The 21,318-nt window shown below is 36.3% G+C and overlaps 1 long non-coding RNA gene across 2 annotated transcripts in view; it reads left to right on the top strand.

Annotated features, from left to right (window-relative positions):
• Nucleotides 1–20,796, top strand: part of LOC308630990 — a 50,520-nt gene extending 29,724 nt beyond the window's left edge. Inside the window, exon 3 of one of the 2 annotated variants that reach the window (XR_014018079.1) lies at nucleotides 20,679–20,796. This is a non-coding gene — a long non-coding RNA (uncharacterized lncRNA). Of the gene's footprint in view, nucleotides 1–1,378; nucleotides 1,506–20,678 lie in introns of those variants that run through there. The other variant, XR_014018080.1, reaches the window with a different exon arrangement.
• Nucleotides 20,797–21,318: the final 522 nt, after the last annotated feature.

Here is a 21,318-nt window from a genome sequence, read left to right as displayed (position 1 = left end):
TGCATCAGCTCTCATATGCTTGAATTTCCAGCACTCCAGACCTGTGAACTAAATTTTGTTGTTGTGTTGTTGTTTCTTTTTTGGATTTGCAATGAATTGCTAGAATGATTTTTAAAGTTCTATACTACCAAGACTAAAGAAGAGGCATCTTTCTGATTCAATGGTAACATATATTCAAACAATACATATTGCACATTAGTTTTGAATGCATGCCTAAGTTTTAATTTGGACAAAGGCAAAGTAATGCCTACTTAAAGTTGTTACTCTAGATCATTTTATTCAAACCAAAGAAACAGTTACAAAATACCAAGTAGCATTATTATGTATGGAACTTTCTGCCACATACTGGATATAGTGTACTGAAAAAGGCAGAGATGAACTGTGTTTTCATGAACTTTGTAGTCCAGGGTAAACGAGAGATTTTAAAAAGCAACAACAATGAAACATATAATTATGAAATATGGAAAATGCTGTGAAGGAAGGAGAATGTGAATGTAAGGAACCATATGTGTTCATTGACAGAGTCACTTTGGAAATCCATCTAGGGATTAAACACAGTATTTCACAAATAAAGAATATAAAGTCTAATGAGATGAAGGGGTTTCTCCAATGTCACACAGCAAGAATATTGAAAATGTCAGATTAAACATAGAGAAATCACAAGTCAGTTAATTTTACCAAACAAAAACAGTATATCAAATTTAACTAGGTTAAATTTTCCTAACTTTGCTGGGAGAAACAAGATTAGAAAATCTGCAGGGGAGATTCTCTTTGTCTTATACATGCAAAAAAAAAAAAAAAAGCAGAGTTGGTCAGTCTTTGCAGGAGATTATGTCAATCAGGCTAAATGAAGTGATATTGTGATAACAGACAAACCTACACCCTGAGAATATAACAAGAAAGGTCTATTTCTCCCCCACTTGCTGTGTTTCATGGGTTGCCTGTGGCTTTGTTTCATTTCACCTTCACTTCTGGCAATGAGGTTAATTAATGGAGAATCTTGTTAGCTGAAGTACTTACTGCTGGTTGTTATGGCAGGAAAGAGAAAGTTTTGGTAAACCATTGCTGCTTCTTGAAGATTCTCTTCCAAAGTGTTACATATCATCTTTACTCATGAAGTCAGCCCATAATTCATCTGACTATAGTCATCTTGTCAGGGAGAATAACAAATATGAGAGGATCATAAATACCACATGCCACATACTTGCATTACAGATGTTTTTATTATGACTATGACGATTGAGGAATGCAGTATTTCACTGGAGGAAACACAAGGGCTCCTGGCACAATTCTGGGTTAATTCTTTACTTAATAGTTGTTTACTCCCTCAGGTTATGTCTATTTTCTCCAGGTAAAATCTCACTTATTTTTTTTCCAGAAACCTCATTCTCTACTCTTAGCCCATGAGATCTCGATCCTACCATCATCTTTAACATGAAATACCCAGGTCTAGAAGGAACATATTTCAACACAATAAATGTCAAACATGAAACATACATGTTACAATATTATTCTGAAAAGCAGAAAGATGAGAGTTGTTCTTCTAAACTGAAATGAGTCACATATGTCCATTTTCACAATTTGAGTTCAATGTAGTGCTGGGGGTCCAGGGCAATTTGGCAAGAAAAAGAAGTGCCTGCCATTTAAATTGAACAGGAGAAAATAAGGTTGTCTCTGCTGGTGACAAGATTTTATTCATAGAAAAACCTAAGGGCTCCACCAGGAAAAAAAAAAAGACAGAAAAAATAGAATTCACAAGGAAATTCATTAAAATTGCAGGATACAAAAAAAAAAAAACAACAACAACAACAAAAAGCAGTGTTTCTATACACCAATTTAAAAAAAAAGATAGCCATGGAGATGAATATCTCTACAGTGGAAACTGTAAAATATTGATGAAAGAAATTGAGGGGGGGTATAAAAAAGGTAGAAAGATATCCCATCTTCATGGATTGGAGGAATTAATATGGTTAAAATATCCATACTGCCCAAAGTGATCTACAGATTCAATGCAATTCATTGCCAAAATATCAATTGAATTCCTCACAAAATAGAAAAATTAAAACATCCTAAAATTCATATGGAATCATAAATAACCCCAAATAGCAAACCAAAAGATAAAGCCTGAGATATGGCAGTACCTGATTTAAAACATACTACAAGTCTATAGCAACCAAAACAGCATAGCACTGGGTAAAAATAGACATAGATTGATGAAACAGAGTATAGAACCTGAAAATCAATCCTCATATTTACATTCAGTTGATTTTTGACAAAGGTGTCAAGATCATACATTGGAGAAAAGACAGTCTCTTCAACAAATGGTGCTAGGAAAACTGTAAATCATATGCAGAAAAATAAAACCAGTCAGCTATCTTTCACTATATAAGAAATAAACTCAAACTGGATCAAAGAATTAAATTTAAGAGCTGAATCTTTGACACTACTTGAAGAAAATATGGGGAAAATATGTCATGATATTGGTATTAGTAAAGATTACTTAGATAAGATCTCAATAGTACAAGAAACAAAACCAAAAATAGAAACAAATGAGATTGTTTCTACCTGAAATGGTCCTCATAACAAAGGAAACAGTCCACAAACTGAAGAGACAAACCCACAGAATATGAGAACATGTATATAAACTGTTTTTCCACCAAATGGTATATGCAGAATATGTGAAGAACTTAACAGCAAAGAACATTCAAACACTGAGATTTTAAAAATGAAAAAATGATCTGAATAGATTTTTCTCAAAGAAGACATATCAATGTCCAATAAGTACATGAAAAAAAAATGTTTAACATCACTAATCACCAGGAAATGCAAATCAACACCACAGTGAGGTACCATTTCACTTGGTTTGAATGGTTATTATAAAAAAGGCAAAACAGGACCTATGGTGGTATGGATGGAGAGAAAGCAGAACTTTTATACACCAATGGTGGAAATGTAAATTAGGACATCCCTTATAGAAAGCACTTTGGAGATGTCTCAAAAAACTAAAAATAAAACTACCATATGACTCCCAAATTTTACTGCTTGTTGAATGTCAAAGAGATACCTGCACTCCCATGTTTGTGCTAAACTATCCACAATTGTCAAGATATGGAATCCACCAAAGTGTGCATCATCAGATGAATAAAGAAAATGTGAGATATACACACACAGGAATATCATTCAGCCATATAAAAGAATGAAAGATTGTCATTTGTGGCAAGATGGATGAGCCTGAAGAACATTATGTTAAGTGAAATAAGCCAGTCTCAGAAAGACAATTACCTCATGTTATCACTCATATGTATAAACTAAATAATTTGATCTCATAAAAGTAGAGAGTGGAATAGTGATCACCTGAGGTTGAGAAGTTTAGAAGGGAGTGATATATAGAAAAAAAAATGTTATTGGTATGTAGTTCCAGTACAAAATCACAGTTACATATGGCTAATAACTCTAGTTTAAGAGCACTTAGTGTGACTATTGTTAATAATAATTTTTGTACATTCCAAAATAGCTAGAAGAAGGTATTTTTCCCCTTTTGGGGGTGAGATATTGGGGATTGAAATCAGGGGCACTTGCTCACTGAGCCCCATCCCCAACCCTATTTTGTATTTTATTTAGAGACAGGTTCTCACTGAGTTGCTTAGCACATTGCTTTTGAACTTGTGACCCTCCTGCCTCAGCCTCCAAAGCTGCTAGTATTGCATGTTTATGCTACCATGCCTGGCCAGAGAAAGGTATTTTCAATAGCCCCAACACACACACACACACACACACACAAACACACACACACACACACAATGGTAAATGTATGAAGTGATGAGTATGCTAATTACCTTGATTTGATCATTATACATTATACATATGTATTGAGATGCCACCCTGTATCCCATATGTATATATAATTTTGTGTCAATTAAAAACAAAAATTGCCAAAAAAAGAGTGAAATATCCACTTTTATGTGAAGTCTAAGCCAGTCACTACTTTGGGGTCACAATTGGGGACTTAGTCTACAAGACATCTCAATAAAGAAACCCTTCATGCTTTTGAGGAGCCATGAATAGATGATAACATGAAAGGGAATTTCTTTTCTTCAAGATGTGGGACTTAAAGAGTGTGAAACAGAAGCAGCTGTTGTCATCTGAAGGAAGAAGGGGTGTTTTGAGATGTGGAGAGAATCAAGTTCTCTATGACTGTACCTGATTTTTTAAAATAATTTTTTAGTTGTAGGTGGACACAATATCTTTATTTATTTATTTTTATGTGGCACTAGTGAACCCAGGGCCTCACACATGCAAGACCAGTGCTCTACCACTGAGCTACAGCCCCAGCCCCATTTGTGTTTCTGAATGAAGGTGTTCCTAAAGACAAAAAAGTCTCTTGGGCTTTGCAGCTGTGGACATACTTTTGGGGAGGTTGTTGCTGCTATAACTAATTTGATTTGGGCTTTCAACATTTGCAACTTGAGATGTGTATTAAATTTCCAGTGACCTACCGTGAGTCTATGATATATTCTCTGTTCCAATAAAAAAAAAAAAGGAAGAAAAGAAGGCAATTGGATTTGATGCAATCCATATTTAGCATCCCATAATCCCTTAATCTAAGACACTGTATTCCATGATTATGGTCCTAATGGGTATTAGTGCTGAAATCTATGTGGCCTTGGATTTCCAGCACTTCCAAAACAGTGTTAGTGACCAGACCTGCTCATTTCTGTGACAGACACTCTACAATCACTTATTTATTATTGAGGAATTATCACAAAATAAATTCACTGATACAGTCATTATCTTTAAAACATTGCCTTGAAAGTTCCCTGAGAACTTTCAAGTCTTTTACATGCCACCTCTCCCCCAGCAGAGATCCCTATGGTGATAAGGCGTCCCCTGAAACAGTATTTCTTCTGCAGCTTGGGTCATTCTCTGGTTTCTCGCTCTGTGGTATAATCAACCAGTGTTCACACCCTTCCTGGCATATTCACTGATGACATTGTTGCTTTAGGTAACGGAGGAATGATTGATTTGGGTCCTTTTACCCATGAAATTCACTTTTCCCTTCTGGCCTAATGCTTGAAAACCGAAGGATGTATGTAAAGTGTAGGGCATTTCTTACCAATTTTCACTCCAAGTTAGGAATCAAAATTAGTTCAGATATGTGCCTAACTCATAATTGAATTTTTGGAACAGATTATTCTTCAGGAACTCATGTCAAGATGCTCCAAATCCTTAAAAAATACAGTATCACAAAGAAACACATGAGGCTCTGAGTGCCTCCATCATTTTAAGTAACTGATAGATTCCCAAGTTTTCAGGGACGGCCCCATGAAGGATTTTGTTTCGCTTTCTTTTTACTTAGAGAATGCCTCAAAATTTAATGCCCTGATCTTTCCCATAAATATTTTACCATAAACTTACTCTCAATTTTATATTAAGCAATTTGTACCGGGAAGAGAACGAGTTTTGCTTTTCTAGGGGAACAGTTTGTTTCAAGATTCTGAGATTCAGCTCTGTGTCCTGATTTTAAAAAATCACCTGGGGCTGGAAGATGTGACTCAGTGGTAGAGTGATTCCTGGCATGTGTGAGGCCTTGGGTTTCATCCCCAGCACTGCGTTACAAATATATATATATCATCTAAATTAGAGTAATCCAATATGGGCCCCACCAATGTCTTTGAATTTGTAACAAAAGACTTCAAATGATAAGTAATGGCTTTGCAACTGTGTGAGGCAACACTAAAGCCAAGTTACATCCAAATATGGTACAATTAAATTCCACCAAGGATACTGATACAGAAAAGCACTAGCAGGACTGGTAGGGTCATGCAGATGAAACTCAACTTTTGCATGCAGTGAACTGACACTATCTTAGAAAATAAGGCATGCACATGTCCACAAAGATGGCCCCTTTAGGGTGGGCGAAGTCCCACATGGGAAGGGAAGGAAGTCAAGAAGTATTTCCCGGAAGAAATAAAAATCAAAGTATACTTGCTGTAGTTTGAAGCTATAAAACTAAAAATGATGATGGTTAAGGGTGATAACAATGACGGTAGTCAAACCCAGACATATTCGAAATCATGAAGAATGTTTATTAAGCTGCTTTTGACAGAGTCTTAATAATACTATGAAGATCTTGTTACATAACCCTCATAATGACTCTAAAAGGAGGCGCAATCTGCTCATTGAATGGGCAAGCCCAGTTGCAGACTAATAGGTTGAAATAACTTGTTGATGGCCTCGTGGCTGGCATCCAGGACTCAGGATCTGGACCTAGATGCATTGCACTCCAGAGCATAAGGACCCACCTTGCATCTTGTCTCATTACTTTGGTCTCATGCTCCTTCTTCCTTCCTATGAGTCCTGTACTTGGAGTGCCCTGGGACCCTGGGACCCTAGAGTGAGGAGCCTGGCCTGGCCTGCTCTGCTTTTGGACAACTACTGCAAGAGACATAATAGAATTATGTTAATGTGGAGGATAATGAAAAGGTGGAAGTGTCTTACAGACACCAACATCCTACCCAAACCGTCCAAGCCAATCACACAGTCCAAGACGGTTCCAGGGGCCCTTCAAAGCCCAATGCAGGGGGAAACTTTCCTCCGTGGGTGACAGAAAATATATGTTCCTTGATTCTCTTACCTAAGGGTACTAAATATTGCTTCTACTCTAAGCCCCCAGATGAGCAGGGTTTTGAGTTCATTATTTCAAAGAATAACTGAGAGAAAGAACTAGAAAAATTTCAAGATTCTCTGAAGCAGTGCCACTTGTATTAGAATTTGAATTCCTTTGGAAGTATGATGTCCAAGGATATGTCCTGAAGTGCTGCCTAGATTTTGAGGTACTAGCCACAGCATTGCTAAGGATTAGAGATCTCACATTGTAACTATGAAAATTTAGGTATTTCTTTGGGGAAATTTTATTTTAAGAAATATCCTCAAAATAATCTTGTCTCATTTGTTCTGTGCCATTCTGGTTAGAGTTTTAAAAGAAAAACAAAATTATTAGCCTAAGAATTTTGTCAAAATTTAGAAGCTGTCATGAAGAATCACAATGTCTTGTTGTTTGGTTTTGTTTTGAAGATACAGAAGGCAAATAGGTCTCCTCTGATGACCAGTTCCCCATGAGGATGCATCTGAGGGACTGCTGAAACGTGAAGGTCTTTTGGTTTGGGGTGTTATTTTTATACTATTCTATTTCTTCATCATTTAATTGTTTCAGCTCAGAATTTGCCTGTGGGCTCTTTGAGTTGTGACAAAACAGCTGGTACATGACAAGTTGCCAGAGTTAACAGCCGCCCGTCACACTTCATTGCCAACCGTGACACCAATGATGAACGTAATCCCAATTTTAAATGGACCCATTTTTTTAACCTCAGAAAATTGTCTTCATGACTTTGAGCTGTCAAGAAGAAAGAACGTATTCACAACAACCTATATCTAATTCATCATTTCTTTAATGCACGTCTTGTATTTCCTTTTAGTAATAACCAAAAGGTCATATATATTAAAAAATGCAGGCTCAAGAAGTATATGGAGAATAAAGCTCATTCTCAAGGAACTCCATGGAAATAAAGGCTATTTTAAAAAAGTTGGACACATCATCTAACTATATGTGGAAAAATAAGAAATTGTAATAAATTGGAAAAGTGCTATATTTGTATATTGTAAATGAGATGTGTAAGGAGCTACAGAAGAGCTGGTAAAAATTTAATATGAAGGTATATTATATCCATCTTCATATTTAAATCAAATCTTGCCTTGCCTGGTGTCTTAAATAAAAGTCACCAAGTAAAAATCATCCTTACAGATTAAAATTCAAATTTTCTGATATTTGGGAATTAAGCATCTCATCATATTTTGTTGGTTTTTCTTTTTGTTCTTTTTATGTAAAATAAAAAAATCTTCTGTAAATATCCAACAACATAGTCTAATTGACACAAGAAATTATAGCATCTTTACAACATTCAGGACAAAAAAGAACTTAGCATAGGAATAAAGCAAAAGTGAGAGTGACAGAGAATCACAAAAAGGACAAAGAGACATCAAGTAAATGAGAAGGAAACAGAAGAAACGTAAGATAAAAAAAGTATTGTGATATACAAATATTAGTACCATTTTCATTTCAACTTCATATTAATACTTAAAAACACTCCAATTCAAATCATAATTCAAAACTTCTAGTTACTTTTTAAAGAAATGCACCTAATTCAAAGTGGCCCCAATAGAAACAAAGATGCAATGAATAATACACTCTAGGTAGAGAAAGGAAACCCCAAAATAAAAGAGTCATGATAAAAATTAGGAAACAATCCATGAACACTGAAATGTTTAGTAATATAAATTCAAACTTAGAGCTTGCTCAAAATCAGAGTGTATCATTCAAAGAACCACATTTCTTGTAGCTAACCCTAGTGCTCTTTCCATGTTAATGAAGTTTTCAAAATATGGCTAGTACTGGGCACCCTTGTTAGGTACATTCCTTTAGCATGAATTCATGAGTACCCACTTAAAGCTTCATGTATGGCCACCATGGAAGCCAGGGAGCTCCAGGACAAAGCATGGGATTTAATGTCTGAGACCCATCCAAGAACCAGTCACCTTTCTCCCTCTCCCCTGATGCTCCCGGACCCTCCTTCCAGCTACCTCAAAGTGGACCTCTTAGAACCAAAGCTGCATCCTTTCCTTTGCCCACCCCATGAAGACATTTTAAAAATTTTTGTTCCACTCCAGTATACCTAGTCACAGAGAGACTCTATGAACCTCGCCAATTGGACCTCCTGCACTGATTTCAGTCCTCAGCAAGTTTAAGACTTCTTATGTAAATTAATGACAGGCAAAGGAGCTCCTGAAAAATCTGGGGAGGAGGAAGTCACATTGTTCGTGTAGGCAAAAGAAGGACCGCACCTTTCCTGTGCTCATGTATTTTAAAAAAGAAGAAAAAAGAAAAAAAAAGGTGAATGAGATCCTTTATGAGATCCCCATAACGTTCTAACGGGAATCTTTTTCAGCATATAAAATAGCAACCTACATCATCCCACCCTACCCACCAACTGCTTAAATTTTTCTTCTCATTATTTATTTCCAATGTTATATATTTATTAATTTTATCTGTCTTTTCCAGAATATAAACTGTATAAGGGAAGGGATCATGTTACGCTTATTCACTGTACCTCTAGTTCCCTGGAACATAAAGGAGCCTCAACAAATAGTTTCGGAAGAAGGGATTAATGAAGGAAAGTAAGAAAGATGGTAGGAAGGAAGGAAGGAAGGAGAAAGAGAGCAAAATGAAGTGAAACAAAAAGCCAGGAAAGAGTAAATCTTATTTCCAGTACATTTTTCTAGAATAAGAGAAAATTCTATGCTTCCGCATCAAATTAAGGGTCCCAATTTTCCATAATGTTTTTGCACACTTTTTAAAATAATTAAATTGGTTTCACATTTGAATATCTTTCTGAATGCTCACCTAAAAAGAAATCAAAAGTGAATTGCTTCTATAGTTGAGATGTAAGCAATCAGTTTCTTTTTACATGTTTCATGTACAACTCCAAAGAAAGTTTAAAAAAAAAAAAAGCCATAATTATTGGCATTTTCCTGCCAGATGCTCAAAGGAAGACATCGTTTTTACATACTCCCTTCTTCACACACACCTCAGGTTAGTATTCATGGCATGTAAGTTTATATAAAAACACACTGCCTCTGTGAAAAGGATTGGTGAAGCTCATGACATTTGGCACACAGCCATCATGTCAGGTTTTTAGCCATCTGTAAAGTATGGTAAATTTGAATATTTATGCAATATTATAAGGAGGTGGAAGAAAGCTGAATTGTGGAGATTTATGTTTCAGAATGCCTTCCAGATAATACCAAAGGTATTATTATAGCCATTTATTTTACCCAGAGGGATTAGGATATTTTATGCAATGATTCAATTAGTTTTCCCTGTATCTTTATTATATATCTATTAGCATTAAATAGCAAATAATTCACTTCTACTGGAATATATCTTAAGGTATTTTTTATTATGGGATGATATTTACCTGCCCTATATAGATTAAATGACAGTATAATCTATCATAATCAGACAAAGTCCTTTCAATTCACATATCTATCTAAAGTGGTTCTTTAAATTAGCACCTGATGAAAAAATAAAATGGTAAAAATAACTGCATAGTAATATACAGAGTCACATAAGATAGAAGATCCAGAGCTCCCTGTGAGGAACTCCAGACAGTCAATACTTAGTTTCAGCCTGTGATATCTCAAGCAGAGAACCCAGCTACATCGTGCCTGGGTATCTGACATAAAGAAACAATGGATAAGAAACAGCCCTCGTAGAAGCCACATTTGCTGTAATTTGTTACACATCAGCCAAGAGCTCATGTGACTGCCTACTACATTATTTAGAATTCCTTGTGTACAAAGGTTGAAGCAGAAACTTTCAGATGTTTGACCTCTTGACAGACAAACCACAGCCAATTTCAGAGTGAAATGAGTTTGTCTCCCTAGGAGGGAAAGAGAAGGAGGCTCTACAGTGAGTCCACCTTCCTGCAGAACAAACAGGAACTGAGCTAAGTTTGTAAGTTCTGACAAGTACCTGCCAAGCTTGTAACTCCTTAGAATCTTACTGCTTAAAAAATGTAATGTTCTGGGTTGGGGTTGGGGTTCAGTGGTCGAGTGCACGCCTAGCATTCATGAGGCACTGAGTTAGATCCCCAGAACCACATGAAAAAAACTAAATGAACAAAATAAAGCTATCATGTCCATCTACAACTAAAATATTTTTAAAATAAAATTTAGTGTTCTCTGACATATGAACTACAATTCAGCCATTTATTCAGTCAGTGTTTTATGGAGCACCACGGAGTTGACATTCTAGTCAGGTTAGAGGGAGGGAATAGGTTTATAGATAAATAGTAAGTCAAATTGCAATAAGAATTGAGAGAAAGGATTCCCCATGATGGGGATATCCAAGAATGGGTAGTGGCAGAAATGGACTTTGTCGTTCTAAATAGTGTGCTCAGGAGAGGTCTTTCTGGGAAGGTGGCACTTAAACAGATCTCTAAAGCATGGAGGGTTACATTAGTTTACTACCTGAGGAACAACCTTCAATCAAAGAAGGAAAAAATACAAATTCCCATGGCAAAAATTGGTTTGTAAAGTTGCAGAAGCTGAAAGAAAGTCCCATACAGAGCATGGCTAGAGTAAGACACAGTACAGTACCACAGGACGCAGGGCACTCTGTGCCCAGGTCCTGCTGCTAATCCAGATGGACTGCCCTCATGGAGGGAAAGAGTAGTGTAGATTATTCTAGAGTTTTTCCTCCTGGTAATGCCATAACTGCTTGTCTGATTTAGACTACTGGACACAAAATTCTTGAGAGTATAGTAATTCACTTATGCCTTTGCAGGTTCATTCTAACAACATGGCTAAACTATAAGAGGACTCTGTTTCAGTTTTTCTGGGTGTGTTTATTCATGTTAGAAAGGGGACAGGGGCTACTAAGGATTTCTACGTTCAAGACCCTATACTAGGCATTTTTTTTGGTAAATTTTTTTTTGGTAAATTTTTTTTATTTTACTTTATCACAATGTTAGAGTTGAATAACCTGAGTCTGAAAGGTACACAGTGGCATGAAGTGGAGAGTTTCAAACTCACATCACCCTGCCTTTAGTCTATGGTCTACAGCGTTTGAAGCAGAAACCAGCCAACAGGGAGAACTAACTTCGCTAATAGGGATGAAGGACAGATATTTACTGATGGTTCATTTTATCTAGCATGTGGAAAAATAAGAAAGGTCCACACTCCAATGAGGACAAATAAATTGAACTCTTTTGAACATTTGGGAATCTCTGCAAGCCAAAGAATTGCACCTTGAACATAGTGCTGACCCTCGGGTGGGGAAGTGGTTGTGAGAATGGTTGAGTACACAAGTTTAAGTGGCCCGTAACCCAGGCAACTCCATGCTACTCACCGATTCTTCTCTCCAGCCCACTAGTACTTTCTTCAATCCATCTAATGTTCTCTCTCTTTTCATGGTTAACGTTAGTAGATTTCCCCATCTCCTTTAATGGACTGACTTGTCAGAATGATCACTGAAAGCTTAAAAAATTGAAATTTTACATCTTGACTGTGATGGCAATTACTCAAATCTCTCTATAGGACACAAGACATACACAAAGAGAAATGGATGCATGAAAAACTGAGGCAGTCTGAATAAAATCACTGGGTTTTTATCAGTGCCAATTTCCACGTTGTGATATTGCCCTAGAGTTATGCAAGATGTTACCATTAGAGAAATGAGCAGAGGTTACAGGGATTTCTCAGTACTGCATTCAACTTTATATAAATCTACAATTACTCCCAAATAAAATTTAATTTTAGGAACCAACATTGAAGAATATAGTTGAATCAGACTTGACAAAAAAAAATACTAGATGAGACATTTTAATGTTCCAGGGAAATGACTTTTAATTTGTTGGCCAATATGTCTTTTGATTCAATTAAATTAAAAAATAACATTTAACAGAGCAACCAGTAGGAGACTGTTTCTTCCTTTTCCTTGGCCATGTATTTCAGTGATGAAATATGTTTGTTTGCAACTAATTATTCCCTCTTGACCTTATTCCCCTTTTTGTCTAGATTACACATGCAATATTTCTATGTGCTCATAAAACATGCTTACTGAAAAATTAATGGGGTATTCACTTTTTTAATTTAATTTTTAAATCTTTTTAAAGTACTAGCAGAAAGGGGAAATGAACATAGGCAATAAATATGTGATCTGGGAGTTCACCTCTTTAAAAATTAAATAAATTTAGAACATAAAACATCTTTTAACATGATATCAATCAACCTATTTTAAATTCCAGACTACAAACCCTTCTTCTTCTGAGACCAAAACAAGTTTCCTTTAGTTAGGTGAATATATGCCTTGACTTGACTGGACCACAATGTACCCAGATACTTAGACAATATTCTGGGTATATTTCTGAGGGCATTTTTGGATAAGATTAACACTTGGATCAACAAACCGTGAAGTGGATATTCTTGCATTATGTATGTATGTGCATCCCAGCCAGCTAATAAGGGACCCAATGAAATAAAAAGACTGACCCTCCTGTGAGCAAGAGGGAATTTCTTGTGCCTTCCCACCTTCCTGACTGCCATGAGCTAGGAAGTTGGTTGTTTTGTTTTTTTTTTTCTGTTTTTCCACTTGCCTTTAGCTAAAACAGAAACACTGGCTTTCCCTGGGTCTTAAGCCTGCTGGAATTCTGACTGGAACTGTATCATTCTCTCTCCTAGGTCTCCAACTTGCCAAAAGTATATCTTGGCACTTGTTGGTCTCCATAATCCTGTGGCTTCATTTCTTATAAAAGACCTATATATCTATCTGTCCCATTTGTTCTGTGTCTCTGGAGAGCCCTGACATATAAATGTGAGCTGTGCTTTGTGTGATCTGATGATTTTTTAAAGGTTACAACATCTAAGATTTCATATGTATGTGTATGAATTTATTTCATATTCTAAGGCATTTCCTGAAAATCTGCTCTCAATACCAGAAGCACATAAAGTGGTGATCATGAAAAAAAAAAGTGTGGAAGACATATAATATCCACCCTGACAATATTTTTAAGAGTATATATTTTGTTTGAAGTGGGAAAATGCAGATTATGTATGTATTTGATAGATATGCATTCTCTATACCTATGTCTATACCTATATCACATATATGAACGCATACAGTATATTTAATGAGATATAAACATACAGGTACACATAAAATCACATGCAAAATGAGAAATAAACCAAACCATTGTAAATTTAAAGTGGTATTTAAGAAACTATTCTAGAAAAATCTGAAACAAATAATAAAACAAATAAAAAATGATTACAAGAAAAAAATCTGGAAAATAATTTTTTTCCCACATTATCAGTTGCCTAAAATAATGGAAGCTCCAAAGAAGCAAAAAAGGGAGATGAGGGAATAAGGTTTGTGGGATCAACTCTGAAGTTGTGCTCTCAGGAATGAGCAGGATAGTGAAGGTGCCCTAATAAAGTGTAGCAGCTCATAACAGAAAGAGGAAGAAACGTAATGATGTCTAAAGGCACTCAGAATGAGGCGCTCACTTTCAACTGTACTGAGCCTCTAGGAGTGGCTTCATCTCAGAAGACCACAAAGACTGCTGGAGCTGTGCTCGTTACAGTACTTTGACGTCTGTGACTTTTCTAAGTGGATGTCAGGTGCCACTTGTGTTTCTCCTTGCTGAGCACCACATCTGGATTTGATTATTAGCATGTCCTTACCTGTCACCATGCTGGGGCCATGAGTATCACCAGGGGCTTGTTAGCCTTTTAATTGGGATTTTAAGATTCCATGGGAGAATTTTCCTTCAGCTCTACGCATAGCATATTGATATGTAAGGAGTTTATTTATTAGTCTATTCGTTTATAGAGAACCTGACAAGAAATTTTTCAAAAAAATCTGAACAAAAGAAACATAGAAATGAAAAGGCTGGGGAGGATGATAGGCAACCACAAAGTGTGCTTTCCTGGTTTACTTAAGAAAAAATATATGTCTCCAGTGCTCCTGAGTCTCAGGTCGGTATTGTAGCTTCAGGAAACAACAATCACAGCTCCATGGTGTCCCTGATGCATAAACCAGGAAGCCTGAGAAGAAAGCAGCTGACTTCCTCGCAATGATGTTTCACACTGGAACTGGATTTTACATGCAATGGCGTAATCCGTTTCAGTGGAGATGAGTTTAATAGTTCAGAAGAGTGGCCGTGTGGCTGAGCAAAGGGTTCACTGTGAGTCACATGACCCATGGAGTTATTATCCAACAGGACCAGTTGCTCATTGCTTTGACTCTTGTTTATGGCTCTCAGTTACCTATAGTTCACAATTAAGTTTCATGAGAGTGGACTCAAATCCTAAGGTGTTTTCCAAGGTTCAAATCTCTCTTCCAAATGTCCTTTCATCTCCTGTGTCACTCTATAGTATAATTCCTGATTATTTAATAGTTAGCTTTTCAAGATTATATATTCATATTTGTGTCTTGGGAGCATTAGCAATTCAATTTCTAGTTCAATGAGCCTCATCCTCTATTTTCTCCTCTGTTTGTATTTCAAGTCCCAAATTACAGGATACTTCCTTGGGGAAGGTCCAAATTCCTCAGTCTCTGTGGGTTTACAGACTCCTTCCCTGGCTCACTTACTTATATTGTGTATTTGAGATAGCCGTATGCCTCTCATGACCATGACCTGCACAAAGGAAAAGCCTGTGTTTTGTTCATCTTCCATTCCTTGTATAAAACCCACAATGTATATGTGAAAGAATAGAACATAATGTATATTTTCAAAGAGGTGCTTAATTATTTATGCATATTCAAGGTACTTACTAAAAAATTCTTTCAGTCCTCTTCTTGGATGACCTATATTGCTTGATTGGTAAATCATAAATCCTGCATGGAAGTGTCTCTTGACTTTTCTTATTCCTTTTAATCTCAGTGCTTAAACTCAGGATCACATTATTTTTACTTAGATTTTTTTTAAAGTTTCCTTCTGTTATGCTTTTTTTTAAAAAAAAAATTATATTTTAGTTGTAGATGGACACAATACCTTTATTTATTTATTTTTATGTGGTGCTGAGATCAAACCCAGCACCTCACATGCTCCAGGCAAGTGCTCTACCACTAAGCCACAACCCTGCGCCTTCTGTATGCTTTGATTTCTTAATGTTTCCTGAAAATGTCTATTAGGCAATGCAGGAATATTCAGAGGTGAAATGATAGATCATGAAACTATGACCTAAACTGTGGATTAATCCATTTGATGGATGAATAATTAAAATGGACTACTGGGTGGTAATAGTAGAGAGGGGGTCATGGCTGGAGGAAGTAGGTCATTGGAGGCATGGCATTGGACTACATCTGTCCATGGCCCCTTCCCCTGTGACTCTGCTTCCTGGCTACCACAAGCTTCCTCAGCCATGCCCGTCCACCATGATGTTCTACCTTACCTCTGGTCCAGAGCAATGAAGGCAGCCAAGCATGGACTGAAATCTGTAACTGTGAAACCAAAATAAACGTTTCCTCTCCTAAGTTGGTCTTACCAAATATTTTGGTCATATTGATGAAAAGTAGACTAACAACCTATTTGACATGCCTTCAGAGAATCCTATTTTTATATCATTATTTACAAAATTACCATTTTCATCTATTTTCTTTCTTTTTTTCTTTTTCTTTGTGGGGGGGGGGACTTGGGGTGGAACACAGGGGTGCTTTACCACTGAGCTACACTCTCAGTCTTGTTTTGTCTTTTATTTTGAGATAGGATCTCACTAAATTGCTGCGTCTGACTTCAAACTTGCAACACTCCTGACTCAGCCTCCTAAGTTGCTGGGACTACAGATGTATGCATCATGCTCAGCCTTCTTTATGTGTTTTCTGTTGCTGTAACAGGAAACCTGAAACTGGTGTGATAGTTTATTTTAGCTTATGGTACTGGAGGCTGAAAAGGCCAAGAACCTGAGGCTACCATCTGCTGAGCTTCTTGGGAGGACCTTATGGCCAATGGGAAAGGTTCCTGTGGAAGAAACAAAGGAGGGGCAGCCCGACTTTACAAAAATCTACCCTCACACTCTGTAACCAGTCCTATGAGAACTGCACCAATCCCTCTTAGGGACATAGTTACCCCTGAAAGTCCCAATTCCCAGTGCACCACAATGACAATCTCATTTCAACATGCATTTGGAAGAAGACAAAATATATTCAAACTATAGTAGCAGCTATGGTTTATTACTTTTTATTATTTTTATACCTTTATTTTATTTATTTATTCATTTTTAGTGGTGCTGAGTATTGAACCCAGGGCCTCACATGAACTAGGCGAGCACTCTTCCTTCCTTCCTTCTTCCTTCCTTCCTTCCTTCCTTCCTTCCTTCCTTCCTTCCTTCCTTCCTCCTTCCTTCCTTCCTTCCTTCTTCCTTCCTCCTTCCTTCCTTCCTCCTTCCTTCCTTCCTTCCTTCCTTCTTCCTTCCTTCCTCCTTCCTTCTTCCTTCCTCCTTCCTTCCTTCCTTCCTTCCTTCCTTCCTTCTTCCTTCCTTCCTTCCTTCCTCCTTCCTTCCTTCCTTCCTTCCTTCCTTCCTCCTTCCTTCCTTCCTTCCTTCCTCCTTCCTTCCTTCCTTCCTTCCTTCCTTCCTTCCTTCCTTCCTTCCTTCCTTCCTTCCTTCCTCCTTCCTTCCTTCCTTCCTTCCTTCTTCCTTCCTTCCTTCCTTCCTTCCTTCCTTCCTTCCTTCCTTCCTCCTTCCTTCCTTCCTTCCTTCCTTCCTTCTTCCTTCCTTCTCCTTCCTTCCTTCCTTCCTTCCTTCCTTCCTTCCTTCCTTCCTTCCTTCCTTCCTCCTTCCACCTTCCTTCCTTCATTCTTAGTTCTCAAATATGAGGAAAAAAAGTCATGTAATACTTATCTTTTTGTGCCTGTCTAATTTCATTTAACATGATAAATTTTAGTTCCATCAATTTTTCTGCAAATGAAATGATTTCATTCTCTTTATGATTGGTTAAACTCCATTGTGTATATATGCCATTATTTTATTTTATTTTCAGTTCGTATATCTTTCTATGGTCACCTAGGTTAATTTCCTATATTGGTGATAGTGGATAGTACTGTGATAAACATGAATGTGTAGATATTTTTTTGGTATACTAACTTCATTTCCTTTGGGTATGGACTTAGGAGTGGTATACCTGGATCATGTGGTAGGTCTATGTTTAGTTTGTTATTTTGAGGAAACTCCATACTGTTTCCTTTGTGACTACACTAATTTAGATTCCCACCAGCAGTGTATAAAGGATTACTTTCACTTTACATTTGTTCTTTCTTTGTTGTTTTGATAATAGTCATTCTGATTGGAATCAATGAAGTTTTGATTTGCATTTCACTGATGGCTAATGATGTCAAACTTTTTTTCATATATTTATTGGACATTTGTACTTCTCTTGAGAAGTGTCTCTTCAGATCATTTGCTCATTTATTGATTGGATAACTTGATAGTTTGTTAACTTTTTTGAGTTCTTTATATATTTTTGAGATTAATCATCTGTCAGATGAATAGCTGGCAAAGATTTTCTACCAATGTGTAGGCTGCTTCTTTGCTCTGGTCATTGTTCTCTTTATTATTTGGAGCACTTCAATTTGATATAATCCCATATGTCAATTCTTGCTTCAATTTTTGGATTTCTTGGAGTCCCATTTAGGAAATTTTTGCCTGTGCCAGTATCTTGAAGTGTTGAAGAATTGTATTGACCTTTTTTATATTTTTAGTAAACTAGCTTTTGTTGAAGTCCTCTATTACTTTTCTTCAGTTTCATTGATCTCTAAGTTTTATTTTCTCTCTTCTGATTTCTTTTGGTTTATTTTTTCTTCTTTGTTTTATTTCCTTAAGTCCAAACTTAGGCTATTAATTTAGTATCTTTCTTATTTTGTTCTTGGTTACCATATGCATTTGATGCTATAAATTTTCCTTTGAGGACTATTTTCCTAAATCCTACGAATTTTGATGAGATGTTTTTCTTTTTCTTTAGTTCTAGATCTTTAAAATTTTGCTTGTGACTTCTTATTTAACTCCTGGGTTATTTGTAAGGGTGTTATTAAATTTTCAAATACGATTTTAGCTACCTTTGTTGATTTCTTATTTAATTTCATCAAAGTCTAATAATATATTTTATATGATTTCTATTCTTCCACATTTTATACATTTGTTTATGGTCCAGGATATGGTCTACTTGTACCTTGTGAACTTGGTGAACATTCCACATGACCTTGAGTGAATGATTTGTGATTTTGGAGAGTAGTGTTCTAAAAATTTGAATTGGATGAAGTAACTGACAGAACTCTTCAGATCGAATATATCCTTACAAATTTTCTGCCTACTGATCTTTAATTTTCCACAGAGGGTATTCAGATCTCCAAATATAACAATGTGTTTCTCTAATTCTTTTTTTTTTTATTTTGTCAGTTTTTGCCTCTTGTAATTTGGTTTCCTCTTGTTAAATGCCTATGTGTTTAATATTGCTGTGTCTTCTTAAGGGTTTAACCCCTTTATCCAATAAGCTAATTTATCCCTGATTATTTGTGCTGCTCTGAAGTCTCTCTTGTTTGAAGTTAATACTAAATACTACAGTTTTTGTTTGATGAATGTCAGCGTATATATTTCTCCATCCTTTAATTTTTAAGTTGTGACTTTAGACAGCTTCTTTAAGCAGCATAGAATTGAGTAGTTCTTAAATCTTCTTTGCTTGCTCTTTTATTTGCTATATTTAGATAATTAACATTCAAAGCCTTTGTTGACATGGTATATATATACACACATATAATTTGCACAAGGAAAGTTTTATAGTATGGAATAGTTCTGTATATTAATTGTGGTGATAAATAAATATACACATTTGATGAAATTACACTGAAATCTTCACACACCAATTTACCTGACATTAATACTTTGGTTTTGATCCCACATTATAGCTACTTAAGATGCAACCCTTGGGAATAGAAACTGGGTAAGAGTACACAGGATTATTCTGTATGTACATCTTTACAACATTTGTATATCTATAATAATTGTATAAATAAAAGTTCAGTAGAAAGTTGTAAAACTTCTTCGTATGACTTACTTGAGCTGAGCAAAGTTTTTATTTATTCGTTCAATAAATATCACTAATTGCTTTTTATTTAAAACCAGTACTATTGTAAGGAAAGAAATTCATCAGTGAATAAAGCAAGTCTCCATTCTCATCAGCTGTTTATTTGGGTATATGTAAACTAAACCTATATATAATATGTTCAGGGATGAAAAATGTTGTGAAATAAATAAAACAGCATCAGGGACAGAGAACAATGATGGTCAGAGGCCAGCAATTATCCAGTGTGATCACAGATAGTCACTGTGATGAGGCATTACTGACCTCAGCCATGAAGACAGTATTCAGGAGGTCATCTGGGGATAGGGTGTTCTGGGTGCAGGATGTGGCAAGACCCTGATTTTAGACTGATACAAGGAGGTTTATAAGACCAAACCATAAGCAGAGATGGAGGTAGAAACTGGAATTAAGTTATGAGTGCCCAGACCATGTATGGTAAGAACTTGGACTTTGCACTAAACAGGAACCCTCTTGGAGGATATGTGAAAAGTGAAGTAACTTGATTTAGTGATTCAACAAATATCACTAAATTATTCAATTTTATTATACTAGAGTATATAGGGCCTAGAATGGATATAATAACCCAAGAAAATAACCTGCCACCCATAAATATTCTATTTACTGGGTGGGAGGGACAAGAATATAGAAATTTGATTTTCAGGACTCCTCAGAACACCACTATTATTTAAGGTTTTTTTTTTTCTTTTTTTGGTCTCTTGTCAAATGTCAAGATATATCTATGTTTAAGGTCTTTCATTGGAAATTTCTTCTCACAGATTTCTACAGTGCATAGTTTTAATCTCTGCAGATCACCCATTTGTGGAACAACATAGTCCGTATATATAACCCCCACCTGCCTTGTCCTTTAATTCTCTTATTTACCCTTTCTTTATTTATGTATGAAGCATATTTTATTTGGCAGAAACTGATATTTGTTCTATAAGAAGAGATGAATATAAAATATTTCATCCCTCCCCTTCTTCCCTAGGTTGTATAGGTGACTGATTTATAAACATCAGGATCACAATATGTGGAGTAGAGCAGAGATTCTGTGATAAAAACAGAAATACGCTTCAATGAAAGAAAAAAGAGGAGCATATTATTCTGTGAGTACAAAGTGACACCCAATAGATGTTGAAAGATTGGTAGGTGTCAAACCAGTGGCTACAGGAGAAAATCCTAGGGGTTCATGTACAGAGCAGATGGTCCTCAGGCAAGAGAGTGTTAAAAAAGATCAATGGTTATAGTACCAGCTGCTGAATTTGCATGGTGCATTGCTATTCTCAGTTCAGGTGAGCAGAGAAATCTCATAGATGAGAAAGATCCTGTATACCAGCCTTGGGAAGCAGAGCAAGTTGTGCCACCTCCAGGGAGTTCTGGATATCACGTAGGGACATATGGGATGCAGTCTGGAACTGCTCAACAGAGGGAGGAGCCCTGGTCTCACCTTCATGAATGGCAATCAAGGCTTCAAGAGGTTCCTCAGTCCACTTATAGCCTGCTCAGTGGGGATCTTTAAGCTTTAATGGATTTAAAAAACTCACACATTTCATGTATTTTCAACATGTGTATGATCTCTAGTGGAAATTTAGGATGAAGTTAACTATAAGTGTTGAGAATGTGACCAA

Source organism: Spermophilus citellus, assembly GCF_964194105.1.
Source record: "Spermophilus citellus genome assembly, chromosome: 11".
NCBI lineage: Eukaryota > Metazoa > Chordata > Mammalia > Rodentia > Sciuridae > Spermophilus > Spermophilus citellus.
Note: the sequence above shows the minus strand (reverse complement) of the source record. Positions and strands in the feature narration are given on the sequence as shown.